This window comes from Helianthus annuus, chromosome 11 (assembly GCF_002127325.2).
Source record: "Helianthus annuus cultivar XRQ/B chromosome 11, HanXRQr2.0-SUNRISE, whole genome shotgun sequence".
NCBI classification, from domain to species: Eukaryota; Viridiplantae; Streptophyta; class Magnoliopsida; order Asterales; family Asteraceae; genus Helianthus; species Helianthus annuus.
The window spans coordinates 12,785,451-12,805,075 of record NC_035443.2 but is presented as its reverse complement, the minus strand read 5'-3'; positions in this window follow the sequence as shown (position 1 = coordinate 12,805,075).

Genomic DNA, 19,625 nt, shown 5'->3' with positions numbered 1-19,625 from the left:
CATATATTCAGATGTGGAACTGAATATATTCAACCCAAATGGCTATACTTTATTCCTTGAAGAACCATGTGGGTCCGTAGCATCCTTAAAATGGCACCAGATCTGAATGTTGCCATCATCAACTACTGCTCAAAGGTCACCGATGTCGACGAGCTCTTGAGATCGTATCAATCTGAACCCGAATGTTCTCCATCCAAAGATTATATTTGGGGGAATGATCTCCATCCGAATGTTGAACTCATATCAACTACAAAGGTTTAATTGTTTATTTTTTGATTTAAAATTTGTTTGGATTAATTTTGGGGGTTTTTTATGTGCGGGGGTAATATTGTTAGATGATTGAAATTTTGAGCTTGGGGACTGTGTGGATGTTTGAGTCATGGATAAATGCTTTTGGATGCGTTGGGAAAGTTTATTATGTTAAGATTACGATATGTAAATTGTAAATTGCTCATTTATTTATTATTTATGATTTGTAAATGGTTGGGCTGGTGGTGGCAGCTGTAGTGGTGGTGGTGGAGGAGAGAGAGAGAGAGAAATGATCTTTAGAGAGAAAAATGGTAGGTGGGGTGGGTGGGTTTTATTTATGTTTATTTATTTTAGTATTTAGGTTAAATGATCAAAATACCCTCGTATGGGGTCTATTTGTTCAGATTTAACAATGAAAATTAACTAAGTTAGGGTTAAAGGGCATAACTTGTAAGGTTTGCAAACAACTGGGGATAGTCATTTTCCATCGAAGGAACAAATACGGCCTTATAGAAACAAAAGTGCTATTTTTTTACATTTGTTATATTCGAAGCCCACACGTGTTATATATCATTCGAACGGAAAGCTTAACACATGTTAGGCCTGCAAAACCTAGCAGGTTACATCAGAGTGTTGTCCTACAGCATGAACCTCTAACATGTGTTATAAAGGAGCGCATAAATGTAACTTTTTGGAAATTTCAAGTACATTAATGGCCGGTTTCATATTATACCTTACATGCTTGAATTGTTTGAATCGTTCAATTTCATTTTACCCATTTCACCTTTTTTCTTTTCAGTCAATTATAGAATATGGGTTTTTGTTAGAACTTTTGAGATCGTTGATACTTGTGCTGGATTAGTTTAGTAGTAGTTTGTAGCAAATTAGAATGTACAAGGGCTTGTTTTGTAATTCTCTAATAGTAATGTTCCTGACCTAGTGTAGATAAGATTCCAGCAAATTTATAAATTTGCTGGCAGATCAGGAACACCCTATAAATAGTCCAAGCCTTGTAACCAACTCAAGCTTTTGGCTCTCTTAATGAATATTGGTGTTGTTACATTCTCTTGTTGATCTTGTGCTCAAATCTGATATCCAAGGTTGTTTATTGATATATCTTATTGTTTGGATTCAATACAACACTTGTTGTATTCATTAATCCATTAGCTTCCCTTCATCTTTGATTCTTCTTAAATTTTCATATCTCAAACACCTAATCAATAGGTGTTATGGGTTAAAACAACCAACCACTGTGATCCGGATACGTTTTGGGATCTACAATTTGGTATCAGAGCCTTTGTGCTCTTGGTTGTTGTGTTCTTGTTGAGATTTTTCATTGTTTTGAAGGTTTTTCAATGTTTTAAAGTTTTTCAAATTTTTGAACTTAAAATGGATTGATTTGGTGTGTTTAATCGATAGGTTGTTGTTAATACTTGATTAGGGAGTCATTTTGGACATCTTGTTGCATCAAAACATGGTTTTTGAGCTGTTTTCGAGTGATTAGAGGGTTTTAGTTCGTGTTAAACCCTCTGTCCAGCGAAATTATCTTGAAGGCAGCGAACAACTTTTGAATACAGCGAATTTAATTTTTGAAGACAGCGAACTCAGCGTTGAATATAGCGAACTAAATCAAATCGTTGAGGATTTCATCGCATAATCGCTAATTTCGCTGACCACCATTCGAGCGAAATTACTGATCATCAGCGATATAGTGTCCAGTGTCCCTTGAGCGAAATTATCGAAGGCGACTTCGAGAACAGTGATATTGAACCACAGCGTTCTTATCACGGTTATCGGTGAAATTAACCTAACATCTGTCTGTGTTGTGATTTGTCAGCGAAGTTACCTTGATCGCTCGTGTAGGACTGCCCAAAACTCTAGCGAAGGTCGAGGATCAGTCAGCGAAGGTCGAGAATCAGTCAGCGAAGGTGAACAAGTGTCTTCGATAACCAGCGAAATTAAGCTTCTTACCAGTGAATTTAAAGTCCGATCAGCTAACATGTCGTTGAATCAACTAAGTCCAATTGCTCAGGCGGAACTTGAGACTGGAACCACCACTCGTCCACCAAAGTTGAAAGGGGCTGAAGACTTTAGCACTTGGAAAACCCGCATTCAGTCGTTCTTCGAGTACACGGACTACAATCTGTGGCTCTCGGTCACCGCTGGACCCCACATTCCAACGGTAGTTCGAGGAGATGCAGTAGTTGCTAACAATGATGCTACTACCTTCACTGATGAAGACAAGGCTCTTATCCAACGTGATCGTCGTGCTCACGCTGCTTTAACCATGGCTCTATCTACAAACGACTGCAACATGTTTGAGGAGCACCGAACTGCAAATGCACTCTGGAATGCATTAATTGAGTACTATGAAGGAAATGAAGAGTTGATTGAAAGCAAGAGAGATATGGTGCAGAAACAATACGACATGTTCTGTGGAGTTCGTGGAGAAAGTCTCTCTGACCACATCAGTCGCTTTCTGAACATGATGACTAAAATGAAGAAGGCGGGAAATCCTGTCACAAATCGTGCTGCAATAAAGAAACTGCTTGATTCACTCCCCAAGGAATGGAGCCTACAATGCATGATGATCAAGAAGGATTTCCTCAACAATCCAAATCCTGTCACTTTGTCTGATCTGATCAACACCCTAAGAGCTTTTGAAATGGATGTCAACAAAAGAGAGATGAACACTGCTGGATATCAACCAAAGTCAACTCAAACCTCAGCTGGATTGAAGAATGTGGCATTTCTTGCTTCAGGGGGGATTACTCCACAAGCTTCTGATTTAATCTACGCGAACGCTTCCGCAAGCGCATCAAAGGCCCCACAACTTGTTGAGAAGACTATCACTGTTGACACTCAAGCGTTGAAAGTATCCACTGAAAACGTGGCACTCTTCAACACATTTCTGAGCAGCTATGATGCCCTAATGTCTGGGGAACTGAAAAAGGAGATGTTCACTGCTGAAGACATGTATCAGGTTGATCCAGATGATATGGAGGAAATGGATCTGAAATGGCAAATGGCCATGATCACTTTGAGGCTAAAGAAATTTCAAGACAAGACAGGCAAGCGTTTGGGTCTTGGAAAAGCTGGCTTTGACAAATCTAAGCTGAGATGCTACAATTGCAAAAATCTAGGACATTTCAAGCGAGATTGTCCTCTGTTGAAAGAAGGAAACAGTGAAACCACTCCTGCTGTAAAGCAAATCACAGTTGAAGAGAACAAGAACAATGCGTCTCCTAGCACGCCAAAAGCCTTAGTCGTCGAAGACTATGATTGGAGTGAAGAAATCACTGAAGCAAAGGAGCAAGTTTACAAAGCCCTGATGGCCAAGATCTCAGGAGAATCCTCATCAAGGCAGTTTGAGAAGCAGACGGTTGGAATTCCAGCAGGAGACAATGCTGCTGACAAGGGATTGAAAAGCATTCTGACTTCAGTGGAGCCTGACAAAGAAGAGAAGTGTGGCCAAGCAGAGAAGCATGTCTCGAAAGAGACATCTGATAAAGGCAAGGATAAGGTCCCAACAGTAGCCATGAAAGCAGATTCTTCAAAGGAAAAGGCTGACAAGGATTTGGTAAACAGTATTCCACTTAGTTTCAAAGAAAAATTATGCACACCCGCATGCGTTGATGTCGTGGCACATTATAAATTCTTAAATCTAGAATTCGAAAGACAGAAAGATAAGGCCTTAAAATTTAACAACGAGCTTAAACAGAACGAGGCTGCATATCAGAGAAAGTTGAACTCAACTTTGGCTGAAATGCAAACTCTTAAAGAATTTGTGTTTAGAAAAGATTTTATCATTAATGATCTTACAGAAAGGTTAGAAAAAGCTTTGAATGAAAAGAATAAATTACAAATTATAATAAATAAATGGAATGTCAGTCAAAAGGCCTTTACTGACATTAAAAACTGCCAACGACCAACGTTTGTGAAGGACGGGATTGGCTATAAGGATAGGCACGGAAATGAAAGAAAACTTTTCTTTCCTCCACATAGCAAAAACTATGTGCCCATGCCAACTCCTCATCCCGAAAATGATCTTATCAATGAAAAAGCCTCTGTTGAACAAAATGATTTTTGTGAAAATGAGAAAACCACTAACTGTTCTAAAAGCAATGCAGATCCCATTGTGTGTAAAGAAGATGTGTGCGATGAGGATGAAGACTGTGGCGGGTCTAAAATAGGAATTGGATATTCAGGCGACAGTTATTCGACTGTTAACTGGTTCGCCTGGAATTGTTCTAAGAAAAACAATGTTAAGGATGACTGTAATAGTTTAAGTAGGATGGATGACTGTAATGGCCGAGTGCCTAAATTTAAGTCTTCGGACAACTGTAAGTGCCATGTGCCTACATTTGAGACCCGTGATCGTGAACATTGTGTGTCTGAATGTCATGATTTGAATTATGTGTGTTGTGATGATAACATTGCCTGTAAATCTCCTGTATTTGTGCCAGAATTGAAAAAGAATAGTTTCGGAAAATTCCTCACAAAGGAAATTCCCGAATTTATTCCTTCTAGAACAGGTGTGAAAGATTCAGAAAAGAGTGTCTCTGAAGATCATGGCGATGAAGATTCAAACTTTACTGTCTCAGAAGACGTGCAAGGATCAGAAAGTTCAAGTGAAGATCAATCCACCAATGATGAAAGCTCCGAATGTTCAAGTTCTGAAACCATTGAAGATCAAGACTCAGAAAGGCCAAACAAAGATCAAATTTACAATGAGTCAAGTTACGAAGCAAGTGAAGAGCAAAGCTCAAGTGAGGACAGCATGTCTGAAAGCTCATCCGATTCAGACAATTTTGAAGAACACTCAGAAGATGAAAGCAGACTGGACAAGAAAATGAAGAAAGCAGAAAGCTCAAGACTCTCATCACATACATCATCTTCTAACACCAAACGACCCAGACATAAAAGATGCTTTCGCTGTGGTCATTTAGGACATACAGCGAAACATTGTAAAACCAAAAAGTTTTCCAAACCAGAACATGATTTTCTTACAAACGTCACATATCAATTAAATTATCTTAAGAAATCTGTTAAAAATCTGGTGGAATCAACTGCCTATTTTTGGAAACAAAAAGAGGTCAACGTGGGTCAAAATCACGACAGAAGCCAGATGAAGCAAATTTGGGTTCCTAAATCTAGCTAATTTGTATATATTTTTTTTATATCAGAATAAATTGCAGAAATGGCTTCGGATGCTCATGGAATACATTTGGCACGTCGACAGCGGATGTTCAAGGCACATGACTGGGTTGAAGGAATTGCTGAAGAACTTTCGCTTTATTGATGGTGATTTCGTATCTTTCGCTGGAGACGAGAAGGGAGGAACGATTGTTGGAGTAGGAGATGTAGTGTCCGAAGCCCTCACGCTGGAGAATGTCAACTATGTTCCAGAGCTGTGCTACAATCTCATGAGTGTCTCTCAAGTCTGCGATAAAGGAATCTCGGTGCTTTTCAATGACATGGAATGCTTGTTCCTGAAGCCCGGTTATGTCGTTCCTGCAGAAATGATGATGCTCACCGCTCCAAGACAAAACAACACATACGTGCTCAACATGAAAAATGCCAAGAAAAATGACAACCTGACCTGCTTAATCTCCAAGGCTTCAGAATCGGAGTCACTGCTTTGGCATAGACGACTGGGCCATGTTAATTTCAAAAATATGAATAAACTCTCTAAGTTAAACTTAGTTAGAGGTCTTCCAATTAAAGAATTTCCATTTTCTGAAAAATGTATTGCATGCGCCCAGGGAAAGAAACATAAGAAACCACACAAGTCCAAAGCAGTGAACACGATATCTGCCCCACTTCAATTGTTGCATATGGACCTTTTCGGTCCTATCAGTGTTAAAAGTCTTGCTAAAAGCTCTTATTGTTTGGTTGTAACAGATGATTTCTCTCGGTTTTCATGGGTATATTTTCTTGGAGCAAAAAGCGAGACAGCTGAAGTTTTAAAATCATTCATTCCGCTGATTGAAAACGTGACCAAGCTAAAAGTGAAGTCTATCAGAAGCGACAACGGGTCCGAGTTCAAAAATCAGACCTTCATATCGTTCTGTGCAGAAAAGGGAATTCATCTCCAATACAGTGCAGCAGAACTCCTCAACAAAATGGAGTTGCTGAACGCAAGAATAGAACGCTGATCGAAGCTGCACGAACCATGCTAGTGGACTCAAAGCTTCCAATTATCTTCTGGGCAGAAGCAGTTAATACGGCATGCTACGTTCTAAACAGGGTACTCATCGTGAAACCTCATGGAAAGACAGCATATGAACTTCTCTTCAAAAGAAAGCCACTTATTGACTTCTTCAGACCATTCGGCTGTTCGTGCACTCTTTTAAACACTCAAGAAAATCTCATTAAATTTGAAGCAGTGGGTGATATCTGCTATTTTATGGGGTATTCATCCACACAGAAGGCCTACCATGTTTACAATAAACGAACGAAGATGGTGATTGAATCTTACTATGTTGACTTTCAAGAAGGAAATTACACCAACACCGGAAGTACTCCAGATTGGTTCTATGATGTGGGTGTGATCTTCAACAACTTTGAAATTCCGGAGATAGTCCCAGAGCATGAACCTGTTGAAGACACTCAAGTTGAACCTTTGTTTGACTCATCCGACATTGGTTTGACTCCATTTACCACTCGTCTATCTCCATCAACTGCTGACCCGATTTTGGCTGTGAATGATGCAACTGGTGACACTTCGCCTAAGAACACCCAAGAAAACGGTGCTTCTTCTTCACAGGCGAATGTGAATGAGCCAACTCAAGAAGATGATCCACCAATGATTTACGTGGACGAACATTTCACCAACCTTCCGCAGCAGATTGAATCTCTAACAAATGCCGGATACAAGACAAATAGAAATCATCCTCTTGAAAATGTTATCGGAGCAGTAGAAGAAGGAGTACGTACACGCGGGCAGTCGTCTAGCATCAACAAAGGTCTCTTTGCAGCTTTTCTATCGCAATCAGTTCCACGTGACATCGAAGACGCTATTCAAGACTCCAGTTGGGTTCAGGCAATGCAAGAAGAGCTGTCTCAGTTCAGGAAGCTTAAAGTTTGGGAACTAGTAGATTTACCTGAAGGAAAGTTTCCAATTGGCACTAAATGGGTCTTTCGAAACAAGATGGATGATCGTGGAGTGGTGATCAAGAACAAGGCCAGATTGGTGGTGCAGGGTTTTCGTCAAGAAGAAGGAATCGACTACGAAGAAGTATTCGCTCCAGTTGCTAGACTGGAAGCAATCAGAATATTTCTGGCTTATGCATCGTATAGAAATTTCAAAGTTTTCCAAATGGATGTCAAGAGTGCTTTTCTTTATGGGAAAGTAAAAGAAGAAGTGTATGTATGCCAGCCTCCAGGGTTCGAAGACCCACATTTTCCTGGAAGATACTTCAAGCTGGACAAAGCTCTCTATGGTCTTCACCAAGCTCCACGTGCTTGGTACGAGACTTTGTCCACATGCCTGTTAGAGTGTGGATACACCAGAGGAAAGATCGACATGACTCTCTTTACCAAAAAGATTGGGGAGGATGTAATGCTGGTTCAAATCTATGTCGATGATATTATCTTCGGGTCAACTAACGAGGCGCTGTGTAGAGAATTCGAGACCGTCATGAAGGCAAAATTCGAAATGAGCATGATGGGAGAGCTGAATTTCTTCCTAGGGCTAGAAGTGAAGCAAAAGGAGGATGGGATTCTTATTCATCAGGCAAAGTACATTCGGGATATTCTCACGAAGTACAACATGAACGATTGTAAAGTTGCAAGCACCCCGTTCGCCTCTCAGACAGAGCTCACTCTGGATCCTCAAGGAAAATCTGTAAACAAGTCCTTTTATCGCTCGATGATCGGTTCTCTGATGTATTTGACGGCTAGCAGGCCGGACATCATGTGGGCAGTCTGTCTTTGTGCTCGTTTTCAAACGAATCCCAAGGAATCCCATGAAATCGCCGTAAAGCGCATCTTCCGCTATCTCAAAGGAACTCCAAAACTAGGTCTTTGGTATCCTAAAGATAGTAATTTTGATCTTATTGCATATTCTGACAGTGATCATGCAGGTTGTAAAGTAGATCGCAGGTCTGTATCAGGAGATTGTCAATTCTTGGGGAATCGTTTGATTTCATGGCAAAGCAAGAAGCAAACAACGGTGTCCACCTCAACCGCTCAAGCAGAATACACCGCGGCCTACAGCTACTGTTCACAAGTTCTCTGGATACAAAATCAGTTGCTGGATTATGGAATCAACATCATGAAGACTCCTATATTCATCGACAACGAAGCGTGTCTAGGAATTGTGAAGAATCCCATACACCACTCAAGAACAAAGCATATCAAGATTCGAATTCATGCAATTCGAGATGCTTACGAGAAGGGATATATTAAAGTGGTGCCAGTGGATACAACACAGTAGCGGGCCGACATCTTCACGAAAGCCTTCGATAAAACCCGATTCAACCAGTTGGTAACCTGGTTGGAAATGGTCAATTTCCTTGACTGGAAATGAATCTTGTGATCAAAATGTGTTGATAAAAAAAAACGTTTGTTGAAAGTAAAACAAGTATCGGAAAGCGTTGCTCACCAAAAAGATTTTCTTATTAAAATTTTATTTTCGGGCAAATGGACTTACGAAAATAAAGATTTTAGGGGGGGATATATTCAGAAAATCCAAACGATTGCTTATAACTGACTCCTGCGAGAGGAAGTGATAGAAAATTGCTAACACTCTGTCATTTCTTGCAAACACAGAAAACAAAAAGAAATCGGGGTACCAAGCAACGACATGTCGGTAGATTCAGCAACACCAACGAGTAAACTGCTGATAGGGAGCAAAACATAATGTCTACACAAGAATTCTGGCTTTTCTCAGACATTACGCATCTCAGTGGGTAACACGTTGCGGCATATGGCTTAATGGTCTTGAATCTTGCGTTGATAGATTGCCAAAATCTGAGATTTCGGGTCTTTATATTGGTATTTCATTCGGAGGATATCATAGTCGTTCTTCTGCTGCATCCAGATACATGTTGACCTAGACGCTATGATATTCATTTAATAATAAGTGCCTTAAAAAAAAGGCCAAACCCTTTCTAATAAGCGCCATTTTTGGCCAAAATCCATAATAAGCGCCATTTTTGGCCAGAATCCTTTGATAGATTAGTTTGGCAACTCTGCTGTACGGTGGTACTGACCTGTTAGCCGAACTGTCTGTCTCAGCCCTCGATAGCTCTTGGGATCTCTGTTGTACGAAAGTACAGACCTGATCTTCGTTCTATCGTTGAAGAGAATGAAGCCAATATACTCACCTGTTATGAAGAATCTTTGTGCATACCTTGATCGCGGGGGTATGTCCTGATTTGGGACTCACGAGGGCGTAATGATTCTATTCTCAATAGCTTGTGTGGGGGCCATCGAAGACTTGTCAATATTACCGAAAACATGATAAAAGCGCTCTCCGAAGGCATGTTGAAAGAAGGATGCATGGATTTAAGTGGACAAACATACTGGCAGTTTTTCTTGTGCCCTGGTTAGTAAAATAATAATAATATATTAAGAATTTGGCAAGTGTTGGCAATATGATCTTCTGCAGGTAAGTTCGGTGAGCGTCGGATATTTCAAGGAAATTTGCATTAAATGGAATCTCCCTGAGCAAGAAATTTGAAGTTCGGAGTCAAAATGGCCCAATTTTTAGCAAAATTGTGAATATTTGGAAATAAATGATATTTCTATCAAAAATGGGCACGTTTTTCGAGAAAGTTTGAAATCAACGAGTGAAATTAAAAGTGTTTGAAATCTTATTCTGGGCGGCGAAATAAAGATTCCAGCGAAATTCTAATTTCGCTGGTTATTAAAATGTGTATATATATAGATATTTTCTTAACCGTCAGTTACTTTTCAAAACTTTTCAAACACAAACCGGTTACTTCATCTTCTCTATCGCTTAACTCCGATTTTTTTTATCATAAACTCAACACAAGATTCATATCCGATCAAGAATATCAGGTAATCTCCTTCACTAAATCACGGTTTTCATTTCTTGATTCGATGCTTTCACTGCCTGATCTTTTGGGTTTGACCGATTAATACATTGTGGGTTTTTGAGTTTTGATATCATGAGGGGTTTGTTGGTTCTTGATATAATGTAAATATGTGGGATATGATAGATGATTCAACTAGAATATAGAGCTTTATCCGACATTGAAGCAAATACCTACGCTCAGATCTGTGCAAAACTCATGTTTGATCGATTGATAGAATCTGTTAGGGTTTTAGAAGGGTTTTTGAAGAAAAATATGATGCCAGCGATTTAAATGATGAATGTAGCGAAGATAGCGAATTTAAGTGGGGAAGATCAAAAGTCTCGAACGCGAGTTCGAGCACCCAGCAAAATAGACTACTTCGCTCGTGTAGCGATTAGTCTGTTACCTTCGCTGGGAGATCGTTTTCGAAAAAGGAACCTGGTCATCGCTATGTTTGCTAGCGAAGTTAGCAGTCTAAACTAAACCGAATCGCTAGCGAACTTGGCGAAGATACAATGACTAATCAATCTGGTTTTTCAGCGATGATAGCAACAATCAAAAGTCTCGAACGCGAGTTCGAGCATCCAGCCACATAGTCTAAATCGCCTGGGTAGCGATAGAGTCTATGGTCTTCGCTGGCAGGTCGTTTCCGAAATAAGACCTTGTCATCGCTATGTTCGCTAGCGAACTTAGACGCTGATCTAGTGTTTTGTCTCGATGACTAGTGCCAGCGAAGATATCTCATGTCTTGGCAGCGATATTATGTAAATTTTTTTTAATTTTTCTTATTTATTCTTGTAATATTATATTTAAGTTAATTGTGTCTAAGACTTGTAAATACTGTTTTGTGCATAGTTTCATGAGTAAATTCTCTGTTCTAACTTGCCTCGTTTTACATGTCATGTGCAGTATGGTGAAGAATCTAGAATGGGACAAAACGCTAAAACACAATCAAAGTATCAATCTAGATGAAGTGCCTCATGATTTTGAAGATGTAACCAGATGGGTGCGTTCCAGCAGAATTGGCTATGCTAAGGAGACATCTGTTATAGTCTACAATATCCACATTAAAGAATTCTGGGAAAACGCAAAACCAGAAACCATCAACAACAAACGAGGGATAGTATCGACGGTTCGCAACAAGAAAGTAGAGGTGACTGAAGACAGGATACGCCGGGTTCTAAAGTTTCAAGATAATGATCAAGATCCGTTAAGTCTAAGTCAAGATGACATCCTAGATGGTTTTCGAGGGATGGGATATGTTGGAGATTTCAGTCATAAGAAAGAGATCAAGAGAGGAGGTCTCACCAGAGACTGGAGATTCATCGTTCACGTGATCTCTATGAGTCTGGCTCATCGAAAAGGTGGATTTGATGGTCTGAACCTGGAATGGTCGGCGGCTATGTTGAATTTATGCCTTAATCAGAAGTTCAACTTCTCGGGCTTAATATTCAACTACATGCTTGAAAATGCAAGTGGAGCTACGTGGGCGATGTATCCTAGATTCATTCAAATGCTTATCAACGATCAAGACAAGGATCTCCCGAATGATGGAAACACTTACAAGTTTCATGTCCCCACCAGCCGTCAGTACACTGAGATAAAGACCAATGAATGGGTGTTGTTGCATGATTGGATGTACCGAGCAGAAAGACTACCAATTGTCAAGGAAGCTTACAAGAAGTACAAAGAAGCGGTACGAGAAAAACAGCAGCGAGCTGCCCAAGCTCAAGCCGAAGCAGCATCAAAAGAAGAACGTGCTAAAGGTAAAAGAAAAGAAAAACAGTCAGCTGAAGGCGAACCACTCAAAAGAAAAAGGGGGGCGGAAAGCACTGAACGATTCATGGAGGCAGGCATAAGGGCAGGCGATTCAGAAGAGCAACGACAACATATTAGAGATTTGAAAGCGATTCATGCTCTGCAAGAGAAAGAGAAAAGAGAGAAGAGTTTGAAACGAAAAGAAATATCTCCCTCAGAAAGACCAGAGACGGTACCTGAGGAAATTCAAAGAATGCATGATTTTGTTGACACCTTACTTGTCGATCCCGATGAAGTCCAGGCAAGTGAAGGAACCTCCAAAGTCTCCCCTGTAAAGCCAACAAGGATTTCAAGGCCTCCGGTGCCTCCGCAAAGGGTTCGCCCCTTTCAAGAACTGTACGACAAGTTAATCAAAGACACCGGGCCTTCAGTGGCAAAAGAAATTTGTTTGTTGAAAAACCAAGTGAATGACACCAACTTCCTCAGGAAAAAGATCAAAGATCAGAGGAAGAAAAACAAAGAAATGACTGCATACATGGCTAAGCAGTCCAAATTCATCAGATTCCAGCAAGCAGGGCTGGAGAAAATGTATAGAATGATGCGAAGTATGTGTGAGAAAATGAAAATCAAGCCAATGTTCACGTTTGATGAAATCTTTGACTTCGATGCCTTCATAACAGAAGAAACAACCAGAAAAGAAAAGGAGGCAGAGGCAAAGAAAAGGCGTCTGGAGTCGGTTGACAGGGTATCTGAGGGAGACGAAAGTGAGGAAGAAGCTGTCGATCGGGAAGATACACCAGCAAAGTTTATTGAATGGGGTCTTGAGGACGAAGTTCTCTACGAGCAAGAGAATGGAAAAACATTTGCTCCCGAGCACCCTGAATGGTTCAAAAAGGAAAGAGAACGACTTCCTGACTTCCATCAAGTTATCAAGGTTGAAAAGTCTGAAGCTACCGATAAGATTATCAGTTGGATGTATGATAATCTTAGAGGAATGTTCGTGGTAAAAAGATGTGGTGGAGTAATCCAGTACTTTCACACTGGATTTGATCTGTTCACACTTCCGAGATGGGATCTCAGGGAACTTGGTCGTCTAGATATACTGAATCACGAAGAAAGAGGAATCGGGAGGGATTTCGAACGCATAATTGCCAAAGAATGTAACAAGGGCTTCCCAAATCACGCTCCGCAGCGTCCAAGACGCAGGGTGTCAAAAACAACCATCGATCCAGTGACTGGAAAGGGTAAAGTGACGTGGGTAATCAACCCAGCCAAAGTTGTCACACGGATCAAACTCCCAGAAGAAGCTCATGTCACTCTCACAAATTTCAAGAAATGGTTCTATGACAGCAAGACCGGCGAAGCTGTAATAAGATCAAACGAAAACGAGGATATCTGTATTCTGGATCCGATGGATGTCTTCATGTTTGGGCTCTCAGATCTGACAATTCTAAATGCCAGCCGCATAAATGTAGGAGCCGGAAACGCAAATTTGGAGGAGGCGGCGTTATTTTCAAGAGCAGTGGAGCGAGCGTGGAAGCTGAAAAGAGATATGCTGGATTTGGTTGATAAAATGGAGAAGAGGAAAGAAAAGGATGCTAAGAAACATGAAGCAAGAAAGAAAAAGAAGCACGAACGAAAGAAGGAAGGAACTTCGGCTTCTACTACTGAACCCACCACCAATTCACCACCTCCGGCCTCATCCACATATGAGGCCACTAAGGAGGACCAACAAACTTGTGAAGCTACAGTTAATCAAGAAATTCCGAAAGCACCAACCGAGACAGAAGCACCACCAGAAACAGCAACTACCGAAGAAAATCCAACAGAGCACGAGAAGCAAGCTACTGAGAATCCAGCCACCACAACTGAAGAATGAGAAGACAAGTATGCAACGATCTAGGGGGGATATTGTTAGAACTTTTGAGATCGTTGATACTTGTGCTGGATTAGTTTAGTAGTAGTTTTAGCAAATTAGAATGTACAAGGGCTTGTTTTGTAATTCTCTAATAGTAATGTTCCTGACCTAGTGTAGATAAGATTCCAGCAAATTATAAATTTGCTGGCAGATCAGGAACACCCTATAAATAGTCCAAGCCTTGTAACCAACTCAAGCTTTTGGCTCTCTTAATGAATATTGGTGTTGTTACATTCTCTTGTTGATCTTGTGCTCAAATCTGATATCCAAGGTTGTTTATTGATATATCTTATTGTTTGGATTCAATACAACACTTGTTGTATTCATTAATCCATTAGCTTCCCTTCATCTTTGATTCTTCTTAACTTTTCATATCTCAAACACCTAATCAATAGGTGTTATGGGTTAAAACAACCAACCACTGTGATCCAGATACGTTTTGGGATCTACAGTTTTGAAACACGAACACCAAGTATAATAGTTAATAGTTATGTCTGGTTAACGACTTAACGGTTATCTTATCTTTTTGTTATTAGGATGGTAATGGATACAAGGGAAACAGGATCCAATTCTCGGGACCGTTGGTTTCGTCAAAGGTGGATCAGATGCTTAAGGATCATGACCATGTTTATGTTACAGCACAACACAACTAACACGTGTTATAGTTTGAACTTCAGGACATGCATGTGTTACATGTGACATGAAACCCATGTACAACGTAACACGTGTTAGTGCTATATATTTTTGTTTACTAGTAATATGTAATGTGAGACTCTTCTTGTTTTCTCTAGTACACGATGTTAAAACGGTCTAGACTTAACACATTTTCTGTTGGAGGCGCCCGTATTTGTACCTCTACTGTTACAGTGACTATTGAAGTTTATGCATCCATTCTGGAAGTCTTAACACATGTTATAATAGATGCTTAACACACGTTATAACAGGTTTACTCTGTTGTTATTAAGTTACTATTGGAGTTTATTCATCCATTATGGAAGTCTTTACACACGTTATAATAGATGCTTAACACACGTTATTTCAGTCGCTTAACACATGTTACAGTATGTATATACACATCATGGTGTTTTGGAAACCAATAGCTTATACATGACACCATGTTAGGTTAAACCAAGATTATAACAGAGGGCTAACACATTTTATCCCAGGTATACGGTGTTACGATATTAACTTGTATGTTCCATATTAACTTGTTCACGTGTTACGATCAGTATATGCACATCATAGTGTTTTGCAAACCACTTTCATATACATGAATACAAGTCGGGTTACAACAAGATTATAATGGCTGCTTAACACATGTTATCATATGTATACAAGTGGGGTTACAACATTACGATATTAACTAAACTCACCATTAAACCCATCGCCTCCGTCAACTGTTTTCACCCTTATCACATGTTAAGCAACTACATGTTCCAAACAAACAGTATATATACACATCATGGTGTTTAGTAAACCACTAGCTTATACATGAATACATGTCAGGTTACAAAAAGATTATAAAAGAGGCTTAACACATGTTATAAATCCCAAAATGTGCACAACAAATGACCCGTTTCATATTATATATTCCAAAATTACCGGTACATGAGTTACCATGAATGGCTTGTTTCATATTACACGTTACATACTAACTTGTACATTTATTACTTGTACAAGTGTTATGCTCAGTGTCCACATTATCGGATATTTTAAACATCAACAAAAATAAATAGATATTACTTGTTTTTTTTTAAATTAACAAAGGTTAACAAACGTTATATGTCATTCTAACGGGGGCTTAACACATGTTATACATGAACACATGTCAGGTTACATCATGGTGTTCTATTACAGCACGAACCACTAACACATGTTATAAATGAACTAGAGTTCTTTCCAAAAAAATGTGACTTCTTCAAGGTCCCCGCATTAACGTCGCCTACATCCATCCAGCTTGTCAATTGAATATCTTTATGGGTCTGTTTCTGTAAATCAAGCAACCCATTCGGTGATGTAGACATTCTTTCAATGTCTCTAGCAAAGCAACTTCTTCTGTAAACCAAAAAAATGGACGAAATTAACTTGTATTCAAAAAACTACTACCATATATATTATTATTAAATACCATTCAACATTATCCAGTATATACAAATACCTACTGTATGAATTAGGAGGAAAGTTTGATGGCTGGAATTTTGAAACAGAATTAATATAAACAACCTATCATCAGTTTATGAAAATCAAAGTTCCTTAAACTAAATTTGCATTAGAGAAAACCTTTTAAATCAATTGAAAGTTTCTTATTTTAAAATTTGCAGGTTCGTTAATTTTAATTTACATAAAAGAAATCCCTTTTACCACACAAATGTAACATAAAAGAAATCCTTTCGCCTACCACCTTCAAACTTCTTCTCTCTCACACACTTGTATGTGTGTTCTTGGTGTTTATAGATGAACATGATGAAGATTGTTGTTTCTCTCTCTAAAACAACAAATTCCTCTCTCTAAAAACCTTCATCCTGTCGTCATTCTCTCTCTAAAACAACAATCTTCAAATGAAGATCTGACCATCTTCAGAGTTTTTGAAATGATTTTCAGACCACATGATGCTGAAATTATCTTCAAATGAAGATTTTGGTTCAACGGAATAGCTGGTTGTAGCCATTGCCAAATACACAAGCATGCACCAGATCACCATTGAAGGATCACCATTGAAGACCATGAAGCTTTTCTCTTTCACATGATGAAGAAAGAGGAGAGAGATAATAGTGTTTTGAAAGATTTGACTAGAAGAAATAGGAGAGAGATGATGATACTGGTACTGCACAAGTGGGGTTTGTCATTTCCAATGCCAAAAAGTCTTTTTGTTCTACCAGAAATGCCCTTCTTTGATTATATTTAAATCTAATATACACACAAAATAGGAGAGCCATAGATCTTCTTGGATGAAAGACAATCAATGGATGAGAATGGGTTTTCAGGGTTTTCTCAAAATGATGGGGTTTTCCATATAACCCAACCCTATATATACATATATATATTTATATATATATAGGGGAAGGTTCATTTGAGAAGAATCTTCTTACAAGAAGAAAACTAAATTAATCTAGACCCTGTATTTTTTATCAATGGTGGTTGTGAATCAAGATGTCATTTTTTCCACTTTTAATTAATCTTTAATTAATAAGGGTAGAATAGACAATTTAATGTAGAATATTAGACTATGGGGGTATGGGGCTTGGGTTGGGGCGTGGGTTGAGGGAAAACGCCCAAGCCACCACCTCGGATGAGCTTGGGTTGGGGCGTGGCCCTTGGGGCTTAGGTTTGAAGCTAGGTGTAGGGCGGGCTTGAGATTCGATGTGGCGGCCTCTTATTCGCTGTCCACCGCCATGTCATAGCGGGTTTGAATTTTAAATTCCAACCGTTTGGCCAAGCCAAGCGGTCATCCCAACCCCCAACATCCCCTATAAATGTAACCCCAAACCCACCGGCTACCCCATCCCAAACCGTCGCTGTCCACTGCTACCCCACCGGCTACCCCAACCATAACCCACTTGATCCCACGAACCCGCTACCCCAACCCGAAGAAGATGGCCTCTTGGACCCACGAAGATGAATGGCTCTCGTCACAAGCATTGTTGACGCTATGAAGGGGCGGCAACCCAGCCAAACACGATATTGGCCGGAAGCATTCGCATGCTACCGACATAACGTCGGACACGAACGGCACAACCTCAACGCGTGCCAACAAAAATGGCGCAAGCTACGGCCCAAGCTCGATCGTTTCAAGGCCTACTACGAAGCCGTTCCGAGCGGCGAGTTAAACCAGGAGGACCGGTTGCCGGTGGTGAACATTGAGTTTCAAGGCAAGGAACGAAAGGCGTTCGACAAGCTCGCCCTTTTTGAAATTTACCTAACGCTCTAGGTTTTTTTATTTTGTAATTTTTAGGATATATGTAATTTTTAGGATTACGTAATTTTTAAGGGTTTAATAAAATTTTAGGTTTTTTTTTATAAATGTTGTGTGAATTTTTTAAATTATTTGTAATTTTTTTTAATAACCTGCCAACCCAAGCGGTGCACCCACGCCCCGCCATACCCCACGGACACGTCACTAGGCGGTGGGGGGCTCGAACTACACATGTCAACTCTTGCCCCCAACCCAAGCCCCACCATACCCCACGGTCTTAATTAATTTTATAAACGGTTACTAAAGCCTCATTAATGGCACCATAATTTCTCCTTCATCACCATTAATGTGTTGTATCCTACACCAATTTTATTATGAGTGACAAAATTATTTTAAAGTGTTATGTCCTACACACATTCTGTACCCTACACCATAACATTATCGTTATGGTGTAGGAAACGTTTTTTTATGGTGTAGGAAACGTTGAATATATAGGATCATGTGTAAGAATGTTTTTGTCGTGTAAGGTGCACAACTATTTTATATGATAGACTCATTAAATGATTAAAGTTCATTAATTAGAATGGCAAAAATAAAGGATAGACTAATTAAATGATTAGTTTAAATTACCTTTGTGTCCTTTATTCTTTTTTATTCTTAACTAGTCTAAGATCCCACGAGTTTCGCGGGTGGCTTAACACAAACATATAATATCTACTGACATTGAGATTAACTTTGTAATGAAAGAACTTTTGAATATAGACGTATAAAAATGACACTGAAATAAAAAATTATAGATAAATGAGTACATGAAAATTACAAATCACTAAATACTTCTTTAGAAACTACATTTGTCGTTTTATTATTAGGTTTGCCGTCGTTGTCCAAAATTAAAAGTTTACCTCCTTGTCTGTCGTAATAACATTATTAAAACGCTGACTTTAAGCACTAACCTATTATATTACATGGGTTGTATAAATGAACTGTTTCTAGTAAATATATTGATTTAATAAATTACACTCACAATTGGTTACCTTTTTATGAATATCCAAAACTATGTAAGGAACAACTTTTTCATTATCAAACCTATCTAACATAAAAAAGCAAAAATTACATACAACACACCCTTAAATCTTTCAAATAGGTTGAGTTAGGTTGATCTAACCAGGAAGTCACAACCATGATCACATTAAGACTTTTTCATCATCACAACCACAAAATTTTGAAAGCAACCAAATAACAAAATACACCATTCTATTAAAACAGTTTATAAACAATACATATTTAAACTTCAATTCCTTTTGATATCTATCTTACTAAAGCAATTGGAATGAAAGTTTAATCAAATAAGAAAAACAAACATCTGATGAATTCCAAATCTCCAAACAAAGTTTGACATTTTTCCTCAAACTACAATTGTTCATTTAAAAGACTTTATTCAAAAACTTTGAGTCATGAAGCAAAGCAGCTTAATAAGTTCAATTAAATCATAAGAGAATAAGGTATCTTAATCACAAAATAACCATCTCAAACCTTCGGCAAAGAAAAGCTCCAGCATTTAACGCCACAAAAACAACTAATAAAAACATCCGGCAATCGATCCTAATTAACACAACGCCAGCTACAAAAAACGTTTAATCAAATGGAATCAAGAGCAGGTACAAAGACGAAGTTAATCGACGAAGACACCTCCACCACCATGGTTGCCTCTCCCCATAAAATTGCAATATGGCTCGTTCAC